This window comes from Epinephelus lanceolatus, chromosome 7 (genome assembly GCF_041903045.1).
Source record: "Epinephelus lanceolatus isolate andai-2023 chromosome 7, ASM4190304v1, whole genome shotgun sequence".
Classification (NCBI taxonomy): Eukaryota; Metazoa; Chordata; class Actinopteri; order Perciformes; family Serranidae; genus Epinephelus; species Epinephelus lanceolatus.
Genome location: NC_135740.1, coordinates 29,547,364 through 29,567,354, shown reverse-complemented (window position 1 = coordinate 29,567,354; position 19,991 = coordinate 29,547,364). Strand labels below are relative to the sequence as shown.

At 41.8% G+C, this 19,991-nt stretch overlaps 1 long non-coding RNA gene across 1 annotated transcript in view; it reads right to left on the bottom strand.

Annotated features, from left to right (window-relative positions):
• Positions 1-16,950, bottom strand: part of LOC117260611 (uncharacterized) — a 29,374-nt gene extending 12,424 nt beyond the window's left edge. Inside the window, exons 1-2 of the long non-coding RNA XR_004501936.2 lie at positions 16,770-16,950; positions 4,890-4,959 (exon numbers count right to left, since the gene is read on the bottom strand). This is a non-coding gene — a long non-coding RNA (uncharacterized LOC117260611). The remainder of the gene's footprint in view (positions 1-4,889; positions 4,960-16,769) is intronic.
• Positions 16,951-19,991: the final 3,041 nt, after the last annotated feature.

The following is a 19,991-nucleotide window of genomic DNA, read 5'->3' as shown; positions in this document are numbered from 1 at the left end:
ACACACACGCACACACACTCTAAGATTAGCAGGCTTTGTCTTACAGGAACCTCAAAGACCAATTAGATTGAGAGACGGGTGTGACGAATTTGTCAAAAATAAGATGATAGATATCACTTTGGCAGCGAGCAAACATGGCTGGGGATTTCACTCAAGCACAGTCATTGACAAGGCACTGTCAGAAAATGTGTCATCTTCAGCAGACCTGCCAGTTGACAAGGATGCAGCTTGGGATTGAGACTGATCAATTCCCAAACTGCCAACAAGACATGGCTCTGATGGCGGCACTTTATTTTGTGAAGCAAGGAAAAAAAGTACTGCTCGCTTGGATATATTGTCAACTTTATATTTGCATCACAGGCCTGCACCGTCCCAAGATGCAGCAGTAAGAAACCAAAAATTCCACATTTAAAAAAAAAACAAAAAACAGCAGTGTCATATTTATGTGTGGTTTCAAAACTTCTGACCTTCTGTGTGGACACGCTCGCAGAAGCAGCATACAAGCGCCCATGTCTGATTTTGTTGTTTAATGTACACCGATTCAACACGTCTAATGCTCCAGCTCGTCTTCGGCCACAATTCCTAAAGTGAAATCCGATACTCAAAGCACTTTCCTCTTCAAAGTAGTTTCCTGTTGTGCTTTGTGACCACAATAGTGTCAATCTCGTACTTTCAAAGCCTCATCTCCGTGTCAGCTTTGAGTAGCTGTCTATACATGTCTGCGAATAGAGTTGAGGCTTTGATGGCTGGTCTGAAAACAGTTGGGAACATTATGACAAAAATCCAGAAAGGGAAAAACTATTCCTATTGATTTGGCTGCACGCGGAATTTGACCTGTGGTTTGTGAATTTGCTTTCATAAGCAAAAAAAAAACAACAAAAAAACGTTTGATGGTTACAGCAGCTCGGAAACATTAGGTTGAAAAGCATTGTGGGAGATATAGGAAGGAAATTCCCCATCAGCTGTATATTACAAAAGGTTATCTCTGAATCTAAACCTGCATATTAAGATAGACTGAGCAGTGTGGTGCCACGTTTATGAGATTACCATGATCTTATATCATGAAGGAAGAGATTAGGGTGCTTAACATGATTCTGAAAATGATATCAAAATAAAAACAAACCATATTTTCTATTGAGCTGCCTCGGTTAGTGCTGAAAAGGTAATTTTGGTAATCGAATAATCTGCAAAAACACTAAACATTCTCTGCTGCCTTTATTTATATAATTTAAAATCTCTAGGTTTTAGAACAAAACTAGCAATTTGTAGATGAGCCCTTAGCTCACACACACACACACACACACACACACACACACATATAAGAGGCTTTTTAAACAAGCTAAACGATCAATTAATGGAGCGAAATCAGCAGATAAAATAAAAAGAACCAACAGCGCTCAATAGTAATGCATTACACTGTATTTCTGTTTGAGATGAACGCCTTACTATTCAATCTCCGCCACCATGAATCATGCATTCTTGTTCTCCACTGATATAATAGTCAAAGATATGAGAGTTGCGGACATGCTAGAGAAAGAGCTCTCAGTGTTGTCCTAAACAATGGCCATTTGAAAAGCTGCGTTTGAAGCCGCGCCAAGTGATTGGGAATAATCAAATGACAATAATCAGATGAAAAGAGAGGCAATCTCAATAAACTTTGTCATTCAACTATTCAAGGTTCAATCATATCAGAGGTGTTTTGCATAACTATGAGACCCTGGTTCTAATCCTCAAAGGGTTTGGGGGCTACTTGGCTTTGCACTGTAGTCATTCAAGGTCTCAACCCGGTAGGAAATATGGGCTGCCATAGCAACACAAAGATGGCCTCTAAAGGCTTAGCATAATTCTTCCCTAATAGAAAAATAACAGCGGCAAATCCCGTCCTTAGTGAACTGGCTTATTTGACAGAGGCAGACTCCCACCTGTGAAGCACATAGTCACCACACCAATGCGCTAAGACTACGATAAGATGAAAAAGAGCCCATCTCTGGATGGGGATGGGCCGCCTAAGCTCAAGCCAAATTCTTTCTCCTCTCTGAAGCTGAAAACAGCCCACAGTGTGTCTCTGGCTAGCTTTAGGTTTTTGAAGCGGGACAATATGAGCTGCCAAATGAATCATACTCTCTATATAGTGCTTAACTTTGAAGTGCTTAAGCCATACTCTGAGAAAAAGTTTTGGCAGGAGAAGATAGCTTATATTGGATCAAATCTCAGCCGGTGAATTGTTTTCACCTCCTCTCTCTGGTTTTTGTGTTCACAGGATGTTCTGGTGGTAGTAACGTGGCATTAGGATGTTCTAAACCTGCCTAGTAACCGTTCCTCTCCTTTCTGATTGTGATCACAAAATATGTGATCCCCCTCCTCCCTTTACCCCTCTCCCCGCTTTGTTGCCAGGTACCACAGAGATGGAGTCTTGTCACTGTGTGAGTTGCATCAGGATGATGAGCACCGGGGAGAGAATAAATTACCGCCACACTTTAGAGTGGGAGGCATGTAAGTATCAGCCGCTACAGCAGTGCATTGCTCTCTGCTTATGGAATCACTAATGAGGAGCGATATCCAGCGATGTTGCAGCCATGGTGATCGAGCTAAAATCAAAGGCTTTATGAAATCATTACTGTCAAAGCCGGCTATGAAAATCAAATGATTGCCCAACACGGATTTCTCTAAGAGGTATATAGTGCTGTTTTGTCACACGCAAAGGCTAAGATAGAGAGGCAGAGGGAGAGAAAGGGAAGTTGTAATCGAGAAACGTGATGCTTCCACTACCGCGCACCTGAGTCAGCCATTTTTAGCTCCACTGGATTTCTGTTTATTCACTATATTCAGCAGCCGGAGCCTCATTGTCTGGCTCAGACGCCACATCTTCCTGTCAGTATCCACTTGTCTTATTCAGCTGCGTTTTAAAAGGTATTCCAGTCCGCAGGGATGAGTTCTGTTGGCTCATTCCTGACTGTGTATAATCTCATCATTGTGGGTGATGTTTTTCTGCTTCATGAGAGCATGAAGTCAAGATGACAGAGCAGAACTGCGAGCAAGATTATCATTATATCATGATGTCCTCGCAGCTCAGGGCGCACAACATGTTTTTTGGCTTGCTGTTACCTAACAACAATATTAAAAAAAAAGCGAAAAAGGTTTTTAATTTCTCTGAGGATAAACTCTCCCTATCTTCACATCTGGTACTTGTGGTTCTGATAACCACGAGGGTGATGTATTAGTGCTCTAAAGGGACTTTTTTGTCATGCAAATTCGCCAGCTTTCTTTTCTTATCAATTCATCTTTTTGCTGTTGGGCAAAATGCAAAATTCATATATTAATATTCTATTCCACCCATTATATTAAGAGTTATTCAATATATCACCATCAAAAACAATATCTTTTCTTTACCCTTTAAACCTTGAAATTCTGCTTTTGTTACCCTTGGCAATAAAAGCCTCCTCTCTGGATCCTACACATTCCTGCGGCTTGCCTATATTATGGAGTGATCGCAGTGGTGTCCTCATATTAAATGGCAATGATGACATTTAAAATGGCCGTGTGTGGGACTGAATCTACTTTATAGTGCAGCCTCAGTGGCTAGGTGAATAGCAGAACAGAGTAATTAAATCAACACTGTATGGACGGCTGTCCAATGAGAGGCCAGAAGGGAATCCCACTGAATGTCGGCCTCCTGTACACCGAGCACCTTCACACATCAAAGCTTGCTCAGCACCATGTCTCAAAGATTCACATCTCCAGGAAAGAATGGCCTCTGCTGAGATATGGGCACCTCTGGCCTCATTTAACGTACATGGTCCCCTCCCCCTCTCAAGGCCTGAATCCGAGGATAGAGTGGCTATCTGACGAGATCACACAGAGAGGTGCGGGAACTTAAAGGCAAAGAGTTACTGTGCATCCTACCAGGAGTCTCAAAAGGGTTCTATTAAAACACGTTCAATATGCCGGTCAGGGCTTTCAAAGTGCTGCACACCCTCTAGCCCCGGCAAACTCAAAGGGCATCCGTGCACATTCAGTAAAGGGAATCTGGCCCCCATTAATTTAATGAGTCCAGGGTATTAGTATGCCATAGCCAGCTGAGAAGTCTCCCTTTTTTCATCTCTGGCGGAGTTTTAAGGAAAGATCCACCAACTTGGGAGTGACAAAGGAGAGCAGGGGAACGAGGTGCGCTCATCTAACCTGAGATCAATTTCTAGCTGTCAGTCCTCGGAGGGCAATTTCCTGTGGTTAAGATGTCTTTGTGCAAAGTGGAAATCCAGATAAAGAATGTGGAGTGGCACTTTTACTGTCACCAGGAGAACTTTGCTGTCTCTTAATCATGATTGCATCCTCAGAAAAACAGACACAAAAGTTGTAAAAAAAATAAATAATGGGCAGGGGATTGGTGCTCAGAGACATATTTGCATAACATATTTGGAAACATGCTGTGGTCATTATAGCACCGTGAGCTCTTTTTTTTTTCATTCGGATCTTGTCTACAGTCACTTCACAGTTAATTAGCTTGGTAAACAGCAGAGCGTTGTTGCTTTCCAAAGCTCTAACACCTGACTTAAAGAAGAACACACAGCCTGTCACTATACAATGAGCTGACACGCAACTGACAGTCACCTGTAAGAGATTACAGAGACAGTGGAGTTTGCCAGGGCCTGTCAAACCAGGAAGTAGCAGCTGCTGGAGCTAATTAAAGACATAGCAACATGGTAACATAGCCCAGCTCAGGGCCACATCAAACACTCCTCTTCATGCCAGTCTGGAGTCTCATCTCTGGGATGTTGAGGCCCTCTGTGACCTGTGCTGGGAGCCTGCTGGGCCTTAGGCCTGACCTGAGAGCTGCGAAGTGAATTGGAATAGGTCAGGATCACCGTGGGGTGCACCTGGAGCCGACTTACCTGCGTCTGTGTATCTGCATACCAAAATGTGGCCATGCGGCTGCGTGGGTGCGGGTGCGTGGACTCTGACCTGCACAACAAAGCGAAAGAGAGAGCCTGGGTGAGAGGTCAGAAGGAGAGAGGAGGCTCAGGGAAAACACACGCAGGATGCATTGGCTAAACATGATCAGAGGGACCCATATGGCTCAGCTGAGGTAGAACCAGATGCCCTCAGATGTCCTGGTGAAATATAAGCTCAATGTAAACAACGCCTCCTCAGTGTGGATTGTGCTTTAAGAAGTATTTCACTGCTGGAAAGATGGTCTTTTCATAAAACTAGGCTGTCTTTTTAGAAGAAAGATGAAAATACTTTTGAAATTGATCCTTGATGACTAGAGAAAACAGAGAAAAAGGGCTGGAGCGTTTGTTTTTGCTCAAGAGGTAGAAAACCTACAACTACCAGAATGCACTGTGCTGCACTTTTCAACACAGGAAACAAAATGGCGACCGGCTGAGAACAAACAATCTCAAAACACACCTAAAAGGTAAGCTAACATATATTTAGCACTTAGGTTAGAAATATGGAACTGTTAACAGAATATGGCTTTATATTTGATCAGCGCTTCGTATTTTTTACTGTTTTATCGCATTTTTTTTCTCAGTCTGTTTTTACAATACAGGAAACAGTTTGGCGCCCACTTCCGGTTTACAAACGTTCGTGTTATAGCCAAACAGTTCGCTAACACACGTCTCTGAAGACATTTTAGACAAGAAATACGCAGCACAGCAACAGAATATTAGTTAATATTTGGTCAACACTGCCTAATTTTGCAGTTAAGTCTGAATTTAAGCAGAGTTTGGGAATGAGAGAGGCGAGTCTTTCTCTTGATTTGCGTATACTCTTTGTATCCATGGTGACGGGCATACGAAAATAAAAGAAACTACTCGCCATATTACCTATCCTGCATCACTGACCTACTTTGTCAGTCGGTAAACTAAGTTAGCATTTAGCTAACATTAGCCAGCATTACCTATATTGAGACACTCTACATTAATTTGGATGGAAACATTACTAAGCAATAATCCTCCTGAAGGTGTAAAAGAAACAGACAGGGAGCTGCAGTGTTGGTAAGTGATAGCAAATGTTACAGCCTCTCAAGCTTAATCACTGTCATGACTTATGTGTGTGTTAGCTAATAATATATATGAATGTTAGTTAGCATTAATGTAAATCATTGAGGCAAAAAGCAAAGCATTGCAGCATGGGGTTAAGTCCTAGTTTGGCAGATATTTACCTAACTGACAGGCCGAATCATTGAGTCCAGCCAGAATAATAATCAGAGCTATTAAAAATTGATCTGATTATAATTACAGTCTGGTTGGGGATAATAGGTCCGACTTGCCCCGTTTGTTGTACCATGATGTAACATTAACTATCTTGGACCAAACAGGGGCTCGAGACAGATCTGTGATCTATTTGTAAGCCAGAAAAACAAACCTGCACGTTTAGATAAAAAACAGTCAACATGTTTTGTTGGGTTTTTTTTGTGAAGGCATTTTTCAGTCAAAGGTAAAAAACACATATGATAGATTATAGTGTCACTTGTCATGCTTGTCCCATTGACTTAAATGGAAGTAGCACCAAAGTCTGGCACCAATTCAAAATTCAAATGCTGTCACTGACATATTGACTTTTTTCTTTTACAGTTTCCTTGATGAAAATGAGGAAGTACGATCTATAGTTTGAGCAACAACCCAAGAGCCAAGGGATTTGAGCTGAGAGATGAGATGGGACATCTGGGTGCTGGTAAGATGGATGGAAGTTTACTATAGTTCATATACACACACTACCCACATTGTCATGATACAAACCTGGCTGATAATCAGGAAAGTGTCCCTGTAAATTTAATTTAGTGATAAGCTTAAATTAAAAGTCTTTAACTCCTGATTAAATAACACTTACATATGCCCAGTTATAAATTAAAAAGCTGTTGTTCTCAAAATAACACTGATCTCAAATGTAATGAGCCCCCTCACTGAACAAAAAGTACCTGAGGCCCGCTGAGGAAAGGTTGTTCCAGCCAATATTTATAGACATGTGATAAAAGACAAAAGATAAAAGAATGGATAGTTGACTCTCTCTGGTCCGTCTGTTTCTTCTCTGAATGTTCATGTCAGTTGTAGAGCCCTTGTGTAACTAACCACAGAGACAGATCCAAACAAATCTTTTATGAAACCTCTGCTCAGATGCAGTTGGGGAGATGATATATCAGATAAGGCTGGGGAAATAGTTTTATGGCAAAATAAAAATGTTTTTGACCTAACCCAAATTCCTCTCTGTAACTATGAGTTTAACTTGAAATCCTCTGTTTAAATAAGCCGTACTTTTACGGTTGAATATTGCTGCGTACACTTTTTGTTTAATTTTTCATCGCCTTCTGAACCAAATTGCTGTTTACGTGCTTCGAAGTCAGCTTCAAAGGCTCATAAAGGCATGACAGGGTTGATGAGCATGATTACATAGGTGGCAGTTGCAGTGCTGAGTCAGCATTGAATATAAAAAGAATGTGGCAGAAGGGTGTGGGCAGTGTATATGTCCAGTGATCTGGTCCTGTCAGGTGGAAGCATAGGTGTGGATTTCAGGGGGGACGCAGGGGACACGTCCACCTCAATATTTCTAATGTGCATTTGTCCCCCCAATAAAAACATGAAATTACGCCATAAATTGATGCAGAAAAGGCACAAATTTGTGCTTTAAAATTCACCATATCACAGGAAATTAAGTGTTTCTGGCAGAGGACCTCCAAGCCCCCTGTTTCATATGTGTCCCCGTTCAGTGCTGAAACAAAAGCTACACCCTTGAGTGGAACGCTCTGGGTCCTCGTGTTGTGGCTCTCAGGGTTTGCCCTCTTGCCACGTCAAGGAAGACATCTGCACTATGGTGCCATAGCGTCTCCCCGGGGGGCCACGCTGCAGCACATGGCCCACCTGAAGCAGGTCTCTGTCTCTACCTGCCACACAGAGCGCTGACACAACGTCACGCAGGGGATGCGTGTAGGCAGACCTGTCTGCAGGCATGTTACTGTCAGCTGAGACAGACGCCAATTTGCCACTGTCTTGGGGAGTTGAACGCAGCACATCTGACATACGCAGAGAGCATGTTCAAAACTGCACCATCAAAATAGAGGATTTTTTTATAGTCTGCTAACACTTCACAATAGCAGTGAAAAATTGCAATCCAGCCTGTGTTGGGTATTTTGTGCGCCTGCAGAACAGTAGGCCTGAACAAAATGAGAAAGCCCTTGACTGGATTTCGGGGGCCTAATATTATTCTGCCACCCTGGGCAGCCCAGGTTCTCTTGTTGTGTAAAATAGAGTGAAGGCAACTTTCCGCTTCACGTCTTTATGGCTTCATGCTCAGAGTGACTGGCTGTTAGGGTCTGAGTGCTGTGTTCTTTCAGCAGTCATCGTGCGGTCTCAATCTCTTTACACGTTTCACTGCCAGGCTCCTCTCCACCAGGCCTCCCCAAACTGTGTAATCAGCAGATGTCTTTATAGAGCAGCCCACTGCCTCATGCACACCCTGCACTCTTCGCCAATTTCATTTTGGCAATATATAATTTTTTCTTTTAGATTATTATTATTCTTTCAGGCCCGGCGGCCATGTTGATTCGATTCCTAATGTGGCCCGGGGTTGCAAATATCGCTTCGGTCAGCAGTTTGAATTCATGCGCCTGAATGATATATCCCGAGTGTACTTAGGTTAGTCCGCTCTATTATACTGCAGACCTGCTGATTTAAACAAACTGACGTAAAGTAATTCAACAGAATCCCTTGACCTTCACAAAGACAAAGTCAAACCAACTGTGCAGGTTTTAGGGCTCAACATGCCTGAATAGTTTCAGTTATATAATATTTGAGGGGAAAAATCCTCTGGAAAGGACTCGACTGTCCTCAATGAGACTTTTGTGAAAAGCAAGTTTGCCTGAATTGGTTCAAACAGAGACACAAAAACTGCAACAAAAATCCAAATCATTGTAGAGTCAGCAAACATGTATTACAGCATAATTAACTGGACGTATATATATATATATATACGTATTTTAACACATTTCCACAACTCTGATGCAAACAGACAATAATGTGCAATTTTCCAGTGGGGAACTTTGTGACATTGCACTAATTTAAACGGTATTGCAGACCGTCATTTACGCTATGATGAGATATGGTGAAGACATAGCCACACACATAGCTGAGACACAGTCATAATATCAGAGCAGTACTTAGGTATGATTTTTACGAGAGTATTTTCATTTTATACCACTTTTCACTCCTCTACATTTTCCGATAGCTGCTAGTTTCTTTCCAGATTCCTGTATAATGACTTTATAAAATAATACATCGCCAAGGGTTAAACTGGGGCTGCAACTATCGATTATTTTCATTACTAATTACTCCACCGATTATTTTCAGGGTATTAGTATCGGCTCATCAACTAATCGTTTAGGCTTTGAAACGTTAAAAAGTAGTGAAAAACGCCCAATGCAACATCACAAAGCTCAAGGTGACGTGATTATTTTATCTGACTGATGATTAAAAATCAGAAAATATTCAATTTACCGTCATATATGATACAAACGAGCAGGAAGTCCTCATATTTGAGAAGCTGAAACCCGCTTAACTTTTTTGCTTGGAAAATATCTGACACAGTCAATCAGTCATCAAAATAGTTGCAGACTTTGTCACCGTCAGCTTAGCTCCACCATGTACAACTATGGCATGAAAATGAGTGGGATGATATATGATACATAAATATAACACTGACTTTTACACTTAATTTTGCAGCTCATATTTTTGTACTTTCCTTTTAAAGCAAAACTTTTGCTTCTAACAAACTCTCTACAGTCTTACTTAAGTGAAGGATCTGAACACTTCACCTGCCACTATACATGTAGTATGTATATATGAGTCAGAAACAGTTTGCAAAACTAACTTTTCTGGCCTCAACATCCACCCGTTCATCATGAGCATGTGGCAGCATGCAGTTTCATACCCATAAACACCACCTGGGCACCATCAGGGCACCAACATGTCAGCGTTCCTTGTCTGTCACCATCTTCAATATTGCTGCAGAAGGTGGCAGACTTGCTAAGGGTTGGGTACTCGTGAATGGAGCTGTCAAAATTAGCAGCGTTTCTGGTTTGTTTAAAAGGCAAAATGGGTCACGCCACCGCGGCAACAGCTTAGACCCAAGAGGGATGCCGTGATGTTCGTCGCTGAGAAATTATTCATTACTGTATGTTATCACATCAAGAAAATATTTTCAGGTTTTTTTTTCTCATTACCATGTGAAATAACCTGTCAGTTATGGCGACTAATTATTTCTCATAATTGTGTCATATTAAGTCATAGAACAGTGTTGATACTTCTGTCACTTACTGTGTAATGTCTAACCTGACCTTTGATAGTGATCGTGTTAATGACAACTCCATGAATTCCCTTTTTATTAATTGGCGATTTTGCTAGTGTAATGACATGAAGATAGGGAGGTGTATGTGTGTGTGTGCGTGTTGGTGTGTGCGAGTGTGTGCCTCATAAGTGGTGATGTTAGACTTGTGCACTTGGCAAGCATTCTTTTCACTCCATTTGGTGACAGATTGGGTTTAAATAACATTATATCTTCACAGTTGTGACTCACATGCCTCAGCGTTGCAAAGTCAGGGTGAGGTTTAGCACTTCACATGAGGACGAGGGAGGACCAGGTCGCCTCACTTCGTCTTTTAGTTTATCACTTTGTGCTGGGCCTGATCTGGGACTCAATGAAACAAGCCTTCACCACTTGCTGTTGTCAATCAGTCCATCAAAACCCATTCTTTATCCACCTATTCTACTGATCCAGTCACTGCGTATCCCCAGTGTCGAACACTTTGAAATGTCCAAAATGCTTTAAAAATACGAATACAGGTAACCAGCTGCCATTCAACTGAATCATTGTTTGCAAAAGTTGTGATATGCAGTATATTTAACAGTGTTTGCACGCCTGCTTTACTAGGAAAAAGCTCCGTATTGATTACGCCATGTTGCATTGTGGGGTGCTCAGCATTGCTGAGTGCCTCTTAGCAACCATGCTAGCAACAGCGCTACATTTTTTTTCGACATGACTTTGAATTTTTTTCAGCTGAGGTCATAGCAGGGTGCGTCTCCTCTCTGAGGCCCAGGTAGGAGGGCGTTCAGGGGCATCTTTTTTTAATGTTGGTGCTCCCGGGCTTCGAAAAAGCTCCTTTGACGGTATCGTTGCATTAACTCCCTGAACCAGAATACGTTACTGTCAGCCCAGTCCCCCCACCCCCACCCGCCCCTTCATCAGCCATGTTTGTTTTTGCTGGTGCTATCAAAGGCTAACTGCTTTACAGCACCTCCTGGTGCTCCCCGGGAGGAAACTTTTCCTTCTGGAATAAAGAATGCAGCCCACAGATTTGGAGGTAGTAACAACAGTGTGTTTCGCTATGTTTTTTATCATGCTGTTCTTCCATAATTTAGCAAAATGTTGTTGACTTGTAATGATTTTGCTGTAGGAATCCAGGATCTGTCTGACTATGGGGCCTTTAAAATCAGGATGTGAGGATCTGGGCTGATGGATTCATTATAGATGGACTTCACGCACTCAATACATGACTTCCTGCTCATGACTGTTGCCCTTTAACTTTTTTTTCCCCCCTTTTTTGGCTAAACCTGACGCACGGAGGCACATGAAGCATTAACTGTGACATGTCCTTTTTAAAGCAGTGAGTGTGTTGTACTTGTTGTCCAAGAATGATACACTGGAATGTGGCCTCCTGCTCTAAAGCTTTGCTTACACTCTGCTTTGGCGCACTTGTTCTGTCCTGAGCTGCCTGTCCTTCAAATCCAGGGCTTAGTATGAGGTGGGGCACAGAGGAGGGATAAGGGCTGTCACTGCTGCTGCCGGGGTGCCCACGCCAGCAGTGCATGGAAACTAATAAAGACGCACACTGGCAGGACCCTGTCGACCAAGCAATGAGATGTCACCATAAACAAGCTGCAGGACGTTGGCAGTCAAACTCCTGGTTATATAATGCTGACCCATTTTTTACTGAAAGGAAGGTTGTAGGTCCCACTCAAGTGTACTGCACAGATCGCAACTCTGGAAAAAAACTGTTTGTTATTTATGAATTTTCAAAATAGAAACATCACTTTGCTTAATATTCTCCACCGCTTTTTTACATTTGGGCCCAACTGTACCGATCACTTTGCAGCAGAGATGGCAGATGTCGTCTAGCATCGATGCTAGCTGCGATCATGTGTGTTTTAAAACCGCAAACCGAGCTAAAGGTTACTGAACCTCCTCACTGTGTCAATTGCTCTTCCTTTTTTCAAACTTGCACATCAGAGTCCTTCAAAAGAGCATCAGCACCAACATGTGCACAGGTCACACATCATGTATGTCATCTTTTGCAGATATTGAGTGACATGCAGCAGATATTCCCAGAACAAAAAGGGACGCATGGCAGCGCTCAGCTCAGACAAGTGTCGGGATGTGAGATGATGTCGTGATGGCAGGACAGGTAACGCCACTGATAACAAATATTCACCCAGAATATACATCAGCAGTCAAAACAAGAGTTCTGATAAATAACAAACACGCCTCAAGTGCAGCCCAGATATGACTGCATGTCTCCAGATTTGAATGGGACTGCTGTAAGGTGCCGAAAAGTGGCGACGGAAAAGTGTCAGTCCATCAATATTCAAGTTAAAATGTAGGTTAAAAATGACGTAAAGTTTTAAAATATAAAACAATCTCTCTAACTATTTATTCATTTTGCAAAAATATAAATCATTTTGATTATTATAACTCCAAAATATCATCCCTCATGTTGCATAAATTATGTCAAAAGGAAAAAAAGCCTGAAGACCAAACAGCAGAGAATAATAACACTCATGGAACTAAAATATAAGGGTGCTTTAATTTGACGGTGTGAAATTGGAATGCCTTTGAAGAACGTCCACAAAAACCTTCTCCCTATTTATTTCTCGTCAATTGTGTGACTCTGACACGTCCCTTTTGTACACTAGAATTATGGCCGGGCTCATTTAAGGTACATTTAAAGAAATATGTGACCAGAACCTTCAGGTGAATCAATTTAACTCCACAAAGTGAATGTGGGGCCTCTGTGATATAAGCAGGCCTCCCACTTCTTTCAATGCAGTCTTCTTACAGAAGACTGATACTGATACTGTGTTCACAGTGCTCTCAGCTATCATCATCATCATCACCATCATCATCATCATCATCTCTGTTTCCTGTTTTCTACGTAATCTGATTGGTACCAAAACACTCAGAATATTTATTGCAAAATAAAATGCATACATTTTATCGCTCACTTTAACTAACGGGCCGATACTGAACATATATTTATTTTGAAATTAAAAAAGTAAAATAATACCAATTTTTCTGCACTAACTATAACATTAAAATAACACCGGAGCGTTTAAAAAAAAGAGTCAAATGTTGCTCGATGTTAAACTTTTAATTTTCTGAGCAAGCAGTCCTCCATAAATGTTGGCTTTGTTATATATGTTAAATTAAATTAAGACACACAATAAGTAACGTCATATTGTTACTGTAATTTAAGGCTAAGGTGTGGTTTTAATTTAATTTTAGTTTTGCTCTAAAAAGTAAACTTAAAATTTAAGAATAAAGTTAAAATGAATCATACAATAGAAAAATTGTTTTATTTAATATATAGACGTGGATAATGAAAATACTATTTTCAGTAAAAAGTGATAATAAAAAGCAAGATAATTCCAGTGTTTTTTTTGTAATTTAAAAAAAATACATTTAAATGTCAAATTAGCATGTTGATAGGAAAGTAATAGGGCTCGTTAAAAAACAAAGATCGTAAAAACTTTTGCAAAGTCTAAATAAAATTCTACAATTTCACTCACGTGTCTTCGAATTAAAAGATTATTTTTTCTTTCTTTTTTCAAAATTTTCATGAAATGTGCATGAACTTGGTTTTGACCTCTTACACATACACACACTCACACAGACACACACACCAATACTTTTCACCAAAGAGAAACAGTAATAAACGGACATTACAGTTTTAATCGTCGTTTTCAGCAGATGGAGAAAAGAAAGTTGTGCGAGCATGGTGGAAAAACTTTTCCAGCTTATGTCAGACAAACGGAATCTGCAGAACAATCGGAAAGTGATTATGCACACTTTGTGTTAGTTTAGCTGTTTGTTGAAGAAGCCATCTGTTTGTGCCTTTCTTTGTAATTCTTTTCAATTGTTTCTACATTTGCAAAAACTTCCATGCGCAGCATCAAAAGACAATGAAATTCATTAGCTCTGTTTCAAGGTGGAATCTAACTGGCAGAAGATTCTTTTATTTCAAGTCTGTTTTATTTCTTCAAGGGACACTGGAGGCTCTCATCATAATCTAATAATATGCAATGATAAATAAGAAGCGCGTTTTTGATCAAAAAACTGCAAATCAAATCAGATGTTACTCCTAGATTGAAATGTGAAACTTGTCTCAGTTTGCAGAATGAAAGGCCACCATCTGTTTTTCGTATGTTCGTCTGTAGAGAGGACATTGAACTGTCAGCAGAGTCCCTCCTACTTATCAGGACACTTAGACATCCCCACAACACACATCTACAATTCTTTATGAAGCTTTTGTATGGTATTTACATCGGAGAGCCAACTGCATTGAAAGTACAAACAGTTAACATTTTAAATGAAAATAGTGTTGATATTAAACATTTTATTTACACTAACTGCTGTAATGTTGCTGTGCGATTTAATTTTACAGAAAATATTCAATTGATATAAAGTAGTGGTTTAAATAGATAAAATGCTAATTTTAATTTCTATCATGTTTTAAATCTTTTCTTTATTTTCGTCTATTTTTCGCAATCATAACCTACTTTAAACTGTCAAAGAAACTTTAAACATTATGAAGCATACTGTAAAAAAAAAAAAAAAAAGCCAAAAAATATATTCACCTCCATAATCTACACTTTTAAAATCTGAGATCAGTGGAAAAGTATACTGGGAAAGAAAGTTACCAATCTTATCCTTTTAAAACTCGATTACAAAGAGAAAATATCTCTCACATGATTTCCCAAAGTTAACCTAACGCATGGGGACGAAAAGAAAAGGAGAAAAAAAAATCTGAAGTCTCTCCTTGTGTCATACTATGAAAGCTTTCAACTGCAAAGACTCAAACAGACTTTCATATGAAGCTGTCACATTTTACTCATCTCATAACTCACAATTCTGGCTGAAAAAATATAAGTAGTCAGTCATTCTAATGCTGGAGTCGGCTGAAGTGTGCACTGTTATTTTATTTACGCCGTTTTTCCTCCAAAATTGAGTAAATAACACAGAGAAAAGCATTTCACGTGTTTAAAAAGTCTGAAGCTGTAATATCAGAAGACCTTTGAGAGAGCGAAGTGCTTGTATAACACAGAAAAAGACTGCATATCTGAACGCAGAGTAGCTTCTCAAACACGCTGGACACAATGAAAAATTCTACCATCCTGTGTGTTGTGTGATTTAATTGCGTAAAAAGTCACGTATGAATGTGCTTGCACCCAAACAGCATTCAAAGAGAATCAGCTCCATCTTCTTCCTCCCCTGTTAGCTTAGCAACAGCGGCCATTTTGTCTGCATTTGCATTGGTCCAAATGTCTTTCTCAGGTCAGGCCACATTTCTCTGAAACTCTGGTTTTCGGGAGATGGCGACATCAATTTCAAGACATTTCACAGGAGCGAGATCTCTTAATTTGCGCCTTTAAGCGAGATATATGGCGGAAAATGTGGATTATATCAGGCATGCGCTGTGCGTGTTCTGAGCAGTAATGCCTTCATTTCCTGCTCAGGATGTACCAGACAGTGTTTAGTATTAACCACATGGCTGTCACACAAATGCACATGCATACAGGACACAATAGTGTGCACAATACGGGGCACACACACACACACACCACACACGCACACGTAAAATAGGATGAGCTGATCCCTTCCTTAGAGTCTGCGTCAACCACCCGCTGCTCCCACCGCCACACTACGTAGACAACCAACCACAGGATGTATAAACCCAGCTGTCCAGAGGTCACCTTGGCTTGTTTACTTGACTGGAGTGGATGCACAGTGGCAGAGTGGACCACCGCCATCCACGACAGCTCACACACCAACATGTGTTCAGCTCTCTCGTCTCTAACTGGATCTTGAGTCACGCTGTATGGGTAAGTAGCAAATCTGTACTTTTTACCCACGTCAGCTGCACCATGGAGGAGAGAGTGTGATGGACAGACCTGCTGAAGACTCCTCTCTCTTATGTCTTTAAACTCTTTGAAAATCTGTAATTCTCACGCACGTCATCAATTAGTTATACCTCTACCAATTAGCGTCTTCCTTTTCAACTTTGCTGGAATAATTCACAGGGAATCGATACATTTTTAATATAGTGTTGCACAGTAGCAGTTAGCTTGGGCTGCCAGGAGACCACTGTAAAACACTTTCCTGCAACACTTCTCTGAGCCTGAAATAGAAATGACCACAGTGCATGTCATGGAGGTGGATCATCTCATACACGTGATCTCCAAATTATTGTTTAAAAACACCAGCTGTGAGTGCCTGTGCAATGATCCGCAAAATAAACACGGTTTTAACACGTAAAACACGCTGACTTGTTAACTGTCTGTGCATTTCAGAGGTTTATGGGCCCGTTGTCACCTCATAGGCTGAGCCACCAGTCCTGAACACTATGACACGTACCAGGTACCAACTCAGCTACTGTATGTTGTCAGCACTGCACACACACACACACACACACACACACACACACACACGCCCACACAGACACTCACCTCTGCACTGCTGAAACACACCACTATGGAAACACTGGAGCCTCGTCTGTTTCTGGTAAGGTCCAAAATGTCCAGGTTATTGGCACAGAGGGCTAAAGAGACTGTCTGTGAGTGAGGCCCGGAGACTGGGCTTTCTGTGTTTCCAGAGAGCTGCCCTGACCACCCTGGTAAATATAAGAGAGCAAATCCTTTTCAGGTTGAGAGTATGACACGGGACTGCCACATAAATCAGTGCAGGCCCAGCCCGGCACAGGCTGGGAACGCCATGGGAGTGGTAGGCGGCACTACGGTGAGGTTTTTGGGGAAGGATTATGGATTGAGACGTACAGCTGGGAGGCTAAAGTTACACTTTTCATTACCACTTCGAGGGGGTCTTGGCTGCCTGGAAGCCAGTCAGATTTGTGAAGACCTCTTTCTCCCCCTGGAATGGTTGTAATTCTGCAGGCGCATTCTTCACCTGAGGACAATTGTTTTTGATATGGCAAAAACAATTTGGTGAAACGCGATGGGAAATGCTGTTTTTTCTTTTTTCTTTCTATTTTTTTGCCAATGGAAGAATGAGGAAAAAAAAATAAAGAAAAAGGAGAGGGCATTGTGAAAAGTCCTCATTCACCAAAAGACCAGAGTAAAGAGAGAGCAGTATGCCCCCTTCTGGCTCTTTTCTTCTCTCCCTCTTTTCTTCTCCTTTTTTCCCTGGCGTCTGGAGATGTGAAGAAATGTCTTTTGATCAGCTCTGACAGAGCCTGGGCCATGTGAAGAGGGTGGCTAGCGGGACTCTGCCAATCCATGCAAGGCAAAAATGTTCCTAATAAGAGAGTAATAAGCTAACGAGTGCTGGGTGTCTGTCTGATCCACATTCTGGGTACTGTTTGTGCCAGCACACCCAGTGCCTTCTGACGTGTACCCGACTCTCATCAGCCTTTGGACTGTTTGCCAGGTCACTGCGTTTCACCTGGCCAGTCCCATATGCTCTCCCCAATGGTGCAATAGTCTGAAATTTGGAACCTCGTGGGTACAACAAAATTGAAAGTGGGAGTATTTCTATTTCTGATTTTACACACATTGCAGGATTGTCAACGTTCAGAATGTACAATATGTTTCATATTTGCTTTCCTGAAAATATGGAGGGGTGGAAAAATAAAGTGCAGGGTTGGTTTTGAGCAAAGCAAATTTGTCTCACCTTGCCCACACAACATCAACTTGGGCTATTTCCACAACTGACTGCTTTCATTGTATGTGTGGGTTTGAAGTGGTCACATATCAAAGGGCTCTGTCTCTGCAGGGTGGATTCTCTGGTACTCTGTAGAGCACAACAAGGAGATAGTTACCTCTCACAGCTTCTCACTGCAGCATCCCAGCCCAAATAAACACATCACCTCCACTGCAGGGGGAGGAGGACAACAGCACAGCTGCCAACCCCCTCTCTTTTTCCTACCCAGCAGCAGCACCAAGCCAAGTCCACAGTGCTGCGGGGCATCCTGGGCATGAACAGGTGCTCTGTTGGTGGAGTCGGGCCTGGTCTTAGGCCTGTCTCTGGGCTTGTGCTAAGTGCTGGATGTGTGAGGGCTGGTGAAGACTGGCTGGCCAGACTTTAATGGTGTGTTGGTGAGTCCTGGGCTCAGCGCTGGTAATTATGGTGGGGAGAAGGCGATTAGGCAGTGCTGAGCAGCCCAGCGAGGGGGACGGGCCCACGCCCAGCAGGGAGGGGAGTCCTGCCACGGGAGGGACCAATCAAGTGTAAAGCAGAGCGCAGACCCTGGGCCTTGGTTCAGTGGGAAAAGGCTTGGCCACTGGTTCAGAGCGCCGCAACTTTCACGGATTAGTAGAGACACTATTCTGAAGACTGAAAGGGGGAACACAGCACGGAGGCAGCATCAATGCATGCGTGCACGCACACAAACACACAGTCTCCCTCTCTTTCCTTTTCTCTCTCTCTCACACACACAAAACCCACCAACAGCTGGGAGGAGGGCTACAGCCATTGCCATATTACCATAGCAACGGCATATCTCACATTTGAGCCCAAATGAAGACACTTTGGGCTGCAACCGGGGTATTTTTCCTTCCAGTTAATGGAAGTATTTTAATAGTTTCTCTCCGTGCTTGTAGAACGTTTCCCCCTGACTGAGTTAATGAGCTGCAATTGGAGGTGCTTGGTGCATCAGACAAGCATCTTGTCATTTTGCAAATTACAGGATATCTACACTGCGAGTTTAACTTGTGTATTTATGTGTCAAAGGGGGCTTCCGTATATGCTGTGAAGACTTTCAGAATTCGCTTAATCTTCATTACTTTCTTGGGTCCACTGCAGAATTTGGTGCAAACAAATGGATCACATTGGAGAGACGGAGCACTTTCAAGTAAAGTGATTGCCGTTTGCTCAAATTAAACAATTTTCACTGTTCAGCGCCTTCAGCAGGTCCGACAACTTTGAAGAATAAGCTTATGATGTGCTCCACATGCATTAGATCCTTTTATTCGTTTGGTTTTAAATGTAATTCTTGAAAAGCAGATAAGAAACTGGAGAGCTGTTAAAAAGCGGGGTTGGCTGCTGCGTGGAGAAAAAGGGCCTTTAGTTAAGATGAAGTGACTGAATATGACAAATTACTTAAAGACGAGTTTTAAGGAACCTTTTTTGTATTACAGAAAGTTTAAAAGAGGTGCAAATTGACTCAGATACACTTCTGAAGAGCGCGCCATTCATCTTGGAACTAACTTATAACGCTATCGATACAATAAACAAATTAAATAGAGCTTTTTAAATCACTTTGTTGGCAGTGTAATCTAAAATTACACTGCTATACTGTAGGTAGTTAAGGAAGGGTATTTGCAGCGAAAACACAAAGTGTAACTATCACAGTAAACATCTGGCCTCGGCTGCTGTTGAAGGAAACATTGGAGGCTTTCATCAAGCATGACAAACGTCTTCAGTTTCCGTAGCGTGCTTATTTAAAGCGACTGTTTTGGTTCAGTTTTGTCCTCATTTTGGGAAGAGAGTAAACACGTAAATAGTGACGCTGATTTGTTTCGGGATGGGTTTGGGGTATGACAGTACTCAAGTCCTTTTCTATTCTGTTTAATGGCGTCTCTTCCTCAGAAAGCCTCTGTGTGTGTATGTGTATGTGAGTGTGTGTGTGTGTGTGTGTGTGATTTAGCATTCTTTGAGATGAGTACGCCTGTATCCAGGGGCCTCCCCCCACCTCACCCCCCCATCCTGTGCTT